The following is a 7,281-nucleotide window of genomic DNA, read 5'->3' as shown; positions in this document are numbered from 1 at the left end:
TGAGCCACAGAATAAAGATAAGTTGTCGTATTTACCGCACGGTGAAAGCCGTAAAACGAAACCCAAAAAACAATTGAGGAATCACAGTTTTTTCCTACTTCAGTCTGCAAAGAATTTGTTTTCAATTTCCCAGTACATTATATGGAACTATAAACTACAACTCCTCCCGCAAAAAATAAGCGCTCACGCCGCTCTATGGGCGGAAAAATAAGTTATGGCTCTTGGAATTCGGGGAGTGAAAAAACGAAAAAAGAAAAAACCATCCGCCCAGCTTCTTTCACTGCACACAGCGTGATCTCGCGAGATCACGCTGTGACGTCACTTCCTCCAACAGGTCCTTCATCGCCGCGTCGGAAGAGAGTAGACACATCGTCTCCAGGCGTCCGATAGGGTAGAGTTGAATCTCCAGCAGCATCACAGTGTGCAGGTAAGCATAGTGGACGCCTGGAGACGATGTGTCTACTCTCTTCCGACGCGGCGATGAAGGACCTGTGGGAGGAAGTGACGTCACAGCGTGATCTCGCGAGATCACGCTGTTTGCAGTTAAAGAAGCTGGCCGGGAATGATGAGAAGTGTATGACGCTGATTGCCCAGCGTCATACACTCCTTTGTACAACGCCCAGTTGGTCAAAAGCAAAAACACGCCCAGTTGTCTATTAAGAAAGTCATTAGCATAAATCTAAAATGGGTCATAACTCCGTCAAAATTGATTGGTTTTCAAAATAAAAACTACTGTTCTCTACATTACAGCGCCGATCACATTATGTAGGAGATAGGGCACCTATAATCTGGTGACAGAGCCTCTTTAAAGGGGTTTTCCAGGACTTAAACACTGATGGCCTATCTCCAACCCCTGGGACCCATCTATGTTGACCAGGGGCCACGACTGTCACTATCTAAGGGTATATGGACCCACTAGGCTGCTCCGCCGTAGCGGAGAACCAGCTGACCAACTCACAGTCTATGCACAAAGTCTATGGTAGGAGTGGAGCACAAGGGTACCTGGGATGGTACAGATGGTGGCAAGGGCTCTGGCACAGATGGGGCTGGAGGTGGTGGGTTGCGCCGGACGGGGCGGATGGTATCTGGGATGACAGGCAACAGCAGACGTGGAGTATTCCAGCAGGCGAGGCAAGACATGTCTCAGGTACTATACAGGCTCGGGAACAATGCACAGCACGGTATATAGGAGGCAGGACAAGGGAACACTGGGAGCAGGAAAACACTAAGGGACCATTTGCAATACAGACATGGGAAAACTACAACAATGCTCAGGCAAGGAGTAGAAGGGCAGAGCCCTTTATATAGTGCAGGGTGGTCTGGGAAATAAATGAAATACATATGCGCAAGCTGGCCCTTTAAGGCCCGTGGCCATTGCAGGACATAGCAGCCGGATACGCTGACGTCTCTGGGGAAGGAGAGGAGGTCTGCAGGTAAGGGAAGGATGTGCTCTGTGACCGTGGCCATTACAAAAGCACAAGCAGACCACCATTGCATACGAGTGTGGCTGTGCCTGCTTCTGCAGCTAGGTCCCATTCTTTTCTGTGCTTGTGTAAACAATTATGGTGGACGCTGCACTTGCTGGAGCATTGAGGCCCCTTCTCTCTGTTGATTGGCGGTGGTCTTGGTTGTTGGACCCCCACCTGTCAAACACTGATATCATACTCTGATAGGCCATTTTGTAAGAAATATTGTATTGCAAAGCCCTCATTCTTCAAGAGTAAGAGGGATAAATAAAAGAAGTTATATCCCGAAGAACCCCTTTAATTATCATGTTTACCTTTTTTCTTTTATTATAACCACATCTGTATTTTTGGCCACGACTCCATTTATTAGGAAGATAGCTCATCTTCAACACAGTGACTGAAGACACAAAGGACGGGGATGCAGCTGCAGATGCAGCTACGGGGATGTCCGTATGATAGACTAAGACCCCGTTTACACCACCGTAAAAAATCAATTACGGACCCATTCACTTCTATTGGCCACGGACACCTTCCCGTCTATTTACGGGAAGGTGTCCGGGCTGTAGAAGTGTACCGCAAAAGATAGGACGTGTTCTATCTTGTTTTTACGATCCGTGCCCCCATACTTTGTTTCGGAACACGGGCCGAAAATGCGGGCGGCTGTTGCCGGCCGTACCCACACTCGTGGCCAGTGATTATGGGAACGGACGTATGCATGGGGGGGCCTAAGGCAAGATTCACACGACCGAGTGCAAACTCGGAGGTGAAAAACTTCAGTTTTTCCTGTCCGAGTTGCACCCGTGCAGGACCCGTTTTCACGGACTCCTCATAGACTTGAGTCTATCGATCTTTAGGTATACGATAAATGTCATCATAAGATCTGCATATCACTGTACAATCACTTGGTGCTCTTGCAATTACAAAGTGTGTTGCCATCAAAAACACCCAGTAGCGTGCGTTATTTTGACTTTTCTCAACAACTCTTTACCATGTGACTACGAGATGAATTTAATCGTAATATGGAATAATCGTCACATGTAGACGGGCTGTACACTCCCTTCGAGATTAGGGGGAGCGATAGTCAAACAAGTGGTCAAATACCTGAAGCGTATGTATTATGAAAGCGTGTAAACCCACCCTAAAACACATCTACAGCTGCCTATAAATGGGTGTAATACGATTATTCTCTACGGTAGATATGGTAACAGCCGAGCTGTTTCCATCATTTTTACCCTTACTCCTATGGTTTTCAGATTGACATTGTGCAAAAAGGACATATAGCGCCATTGTCATTGTTTTTAGGTGGAAAGAAGAAATGGGGTCCCTAGACCCCTAGCACTGTTAAACCCACCCGCTGCTGCCACAAGGAATAGAAGAAGCTGGCTGCAGATGTGCCATAAATATTATTTGTCGAAAAACCCCATTTAGCTGTAATTGGTTTGTGAAATATTCTCTCAGAAGTATTCAATCAAATGACATTTCTCTTATTTTTAGCCCGCTATTGCTCCATTTTTCTGGAACCTCCTCTCATTAGCTGCAGAGAAGTCTCAGAAGTGGAGTTTGTAGACTTGTGCAGAATCACATGTGGATTAGGTGTACATTGTGTAATACCCATGGCTCCGGGCCGTCAGGTTTACTCACCTCCAGACAGCCGCAGCCATGGATCGGTGAGCGCTGGCCCGCATCTCCTCAGGAGACACCAGCACTCACTTCCGCTTCACTCTGCTGTGTCCCGTAGGGTGCACGCGCACGCTCGTGCCAGCTCTTAAAGGGCCTGCGCGCGCACCTGTATTAGATAACCAAATTAGCCCATGAGCACCCTGGACTATAAGAAGGGCCCTGCCCCTTCCTGCATTTCCTTAGCATTGTTGTCGTTTACCTAAATTCGTCTCTGCAAATGGTCCCTTAGTGTTTCCTAGTTCCCAGAGTTCCCGTTCCTGCTACCTGTGTCCTGTGTCCCATGCTATCCTGGATCAAGTGTCGTTTTGAGTTGGAGTCGTGGCGTGCTTTGTACTTCCCCTTCCTGGTTACACCACGCCTGGTGTCCGCCTGGTGCCAAGGTCCCATCCGAGCCTGTCTTCGCTACTGTCAGAGGTTACCACAGGTACACCTATCCGAACTATTGACTTTGACTTGTACCCTGTTGGCCAGCTGCTATACCATCAAGGCAGTACGGCCCAGTGGTTCCACGCACCCAACGTGACACATTGAAGAATGTTTTTTTCTTAATATGGGATAGGAGAGCCCGGTGCTTGTATCCACAACGTGTAGAAGAGAGAGAGAGAGACAGTTTTGCCATTTTCATACTGCCGATGGTTAAGGGGGATGGGTTTACTATGGGCCCCCTTCCATGGGCCACATAGCAGCTACAGAAGCTGGCTCTAGGATTTGCAGGCTCTTGTATTCAGCATCTCTCCCCTGTATTGTGGTGATGTTACTTACATGGGCTGTTATTTTGACTGCATAGGTTGAATCACCTAAATGGTTATATGATCATTCAGACACACAGATGCATTTACCAAAATCAGTCAACAGTCTAACAATAGCAAAGCCAGAAAATATAGTTCCTGTTTCACTGGCCATTAACTATTGTGGTAACGATCAGGTGTTACACACAAACCACGAATATTGTATTGTGGCATTAGGCTAGGATCACCGTAAAACAAGATATCTGACATTTCCATTTCCTCTACTCTGAGAGCAGCAACACCATCGAGATTGGATCCGTCCCGGCAGGCGGAACAGAAAAAAAACTTAATTAGTATAATAGGGAACAATCCCCAACAGCTCACGGTGGAATTAAAACTGAGGAGTCAAAAATGCTGAAAAACACAGAGAAGATTTTTGGGAGTGGAGTGGTAACTATGTTCTTAGATGCCTAAAGTCCTTTCCTTTGACCTGCATAGAATATAAAGAAGCCATGAGAGTGGCTGAAGTCTCTGGTTCTTTCCAAATAGATCTTCTGAGCTCTAGACAGCCAATGTCCAGTAAGTCACCTTCTCTGCTCCTGATTTTCCTCACTTGAGAAGAGACTTGGGAAGGTAAGCTGCTCATTGAGACATTTAAAGTTGGATACTTTGAGTCTGAAGTCAGGGAGTCCTTACATCCCAGGGCGTGTAATTCACGTATGCGTCCGGTCATGGTAACAGCTACAAGAAAGCGACTTTCCAGAATAGCAATTTGTAGTCTATTTCCTCAAACGGACATCCAGTGAGGTGGTTAAGGACCAGATAGAAGTCCCATTTAGGCACCAAATCGGTGAAGGGACTCCTCTCCTTCTTACATCATTGTCCATATAAGGCCAGTGATGCCGTAACAATGTCAGCGTCAGCACCCGGTGGCCGAGTGGGCCCCCCCAAGTGAAGTGGGCCCAGGCACTTGCCAGGGTTGGCCGGGTGCTGACGCCAGCCCCGATGGTAGCTGTCACAAATCTTATAAGTGGGTCTGACGACACTAAATGGCCTGTCGGACAAAGCAGAACTAGCTGTATTGGGCCGTACCCCATCCATCTCCCCCCAACGGGACATTAGCTGCTGTAGTAGTCTCGGCATATCACTGCTAAGACTACTACAGCAGACGAATACGCACATACAGGTAGCTGGTGGGCAGAAATTAGGAGCAAAGACTGTCTTTGTGATGTCAGTGGGAAGATTATAAATAGAAGAGTGCGACGTCATAAGCCCCGATACCCCTGAGGATGCCACGGCCGTGGCAAAACATGGAGGGGGGGGGGGCTATAGTAATTTTAAAATAATGCAGTATCTGAGAAGTGTTATTCTATCATAGGCGGACTGCAGCCGCTTACCTAGTTCACTCTTCTTATGTGGCAGAATCCCATTTGCACCGCTTAGACTGTGCCGTGGGACTAGCGATAGGTATCTGGCAAACAAGGGCTAATTCATTTGCCATTGGCAATTTGGTGCTTTGCTTCTAATTTCTGCCCACCAGCTCCCTGGGTTCGTTGCCTGTATGTGTGTATTCTTATTTGGGGTAATTACCCGTTTATTGTGACCCTCAGGACATTACATAATGATGAACGTATATACAACATAAAATAGTCTACAGGGGCTTACGTATTAATATTACTCCTAATTCCCATCGTAGAGATAGTCCATTTCTTAAAGGTTGGGAAGACCTCCTTTTTGATAATGATCTTGTTAAGATCAGCTCACAATTAGAAAAGGAAATTCGTGACATCCAGGTTTTCAATTCTTTAGCCGACTTTAAATGTTGTGAATCGAATTTACAAAGAAAAAATATAGATAAGCTGCAGGGGGAAATGAAGGACAGGAAACGCCGCAAGCACATACGAGACCGTAGAGAATTTTCAAGCTTACATACGCAAAGCACGTCCAGCTTTCAACCGTGATAAACAAGATGCACTGATTTCTCTGAATCTGATAGTTCACATTCTGAATCTCACATTCTAGTGAGCAGTTAGGGTTGGGAACTACACGAAAAATAAAGAATCTGAGATTTAACCTTCCCAAAAAAAAGTCTGTTGGCCCTAAGACTTCTGCTCCACAAATACAATCTAATTTTAACGTCAATACCAACGTAAGACCATGTCAGCAAAATCAAACCTATGGAGTGTCCTCTTCTGCCTCCATATTAACATAGTCCTTATTTGGTTTATTACCTGCCCCGTCAACCGAGATTATGATACCTACATCCAATTCCATAGGGATGAATTTGAGACAGAATGGCACGAGTACTCCAAGGTTCCTCTCAATGTTTTTCTTTTTTTAGGACCAGCGAAATAACACCGGCATGTCCTGAACATATAAATAATGCTACCAAATACTATTCACATAAATAACACCGGCATGTCCTGTACGTATAAATAATGCTACCATATACTGTTCACATAAATAGCACCGGTATGTCCTGTACGTATAAATAATGCTGCCATATACTGTTCTCATAAATAACACCGGTATGTCCTGTGCATATAAATAATTCCACCATATACTGTTCTCATAAATAACACCGGTATGTCCTGTACGTATAAATAATGCTACCATATACTGTTCACATAAATAACACCGATATGTCCTGTACGTATAAATAATGCCACCATATACTGTTCACATAAATAACACCGGTATGTCCTGTACGTATAAATAATGCTACCATATACTGTTCACATAAATAACACCGGTTTGTCCTGTACGTATAAATAATGCCACCATATACTGTTCACATAAATAACACCGGTATGTCCTGTACGTATAAATAATGCCACCATATACTGTTCACATAAATAACACCGGTATGTCCTGTACGTATAAATAATGCCACCATATACTGTTCACATAAATAACACCGGTATGTCCTGTACGTATAAATAATGCTACCATATACTGTTCACATAAATAACATCGGTATGTCCTGTACGTATATATAATGCCACCATATACTGTTCACATAAATAACACCGGTATGTCCTGTACGTATAAATAATGCTACCATATACTGTTCACATAAATAACACCGGTATGTCCTGTACGTATAAATAATGCTACCAAATACTGTTCACATAAATAACACCGGTATGTCCTGTACGTATAAATAATGCTACCATATACTGTTCACATAAATAACACCGTTATGTCCTGTGCATATAAATAATGCTACCATATACTGTTCTCATAAATAGCACCGGTATGTCCTGTGCATATAAATAATGCTACCATATACTGTTCACATAAATAACACCGATATGTCCTGTACGTGTAAATAATGCCACCATATACTGTTCACATAAATAACACCGTTATGTCCTGTGCATATAAATAATGCTACCATATACTGT

Source organism: Rhinoderma darwinii (genome assembly GCF_050947455.1).
Source record: "Rhinoderma darwinii isolate aRhiDar2 chromosome 3 unlocalized genomic scaffold, aRhiDar2.hap1 SUPER_3_unloc_6, whole genome shotgun sequence".
Classification (NCBI taxonomy): Eukaryota; Metazoa; Chordata; class Amphibia; order Anura; family Rhinodermatidae; genus Rhinoderma; species Rhinoderma darwinii.
Note: the sequence above shows the minus strand (reverse complement) of the source record.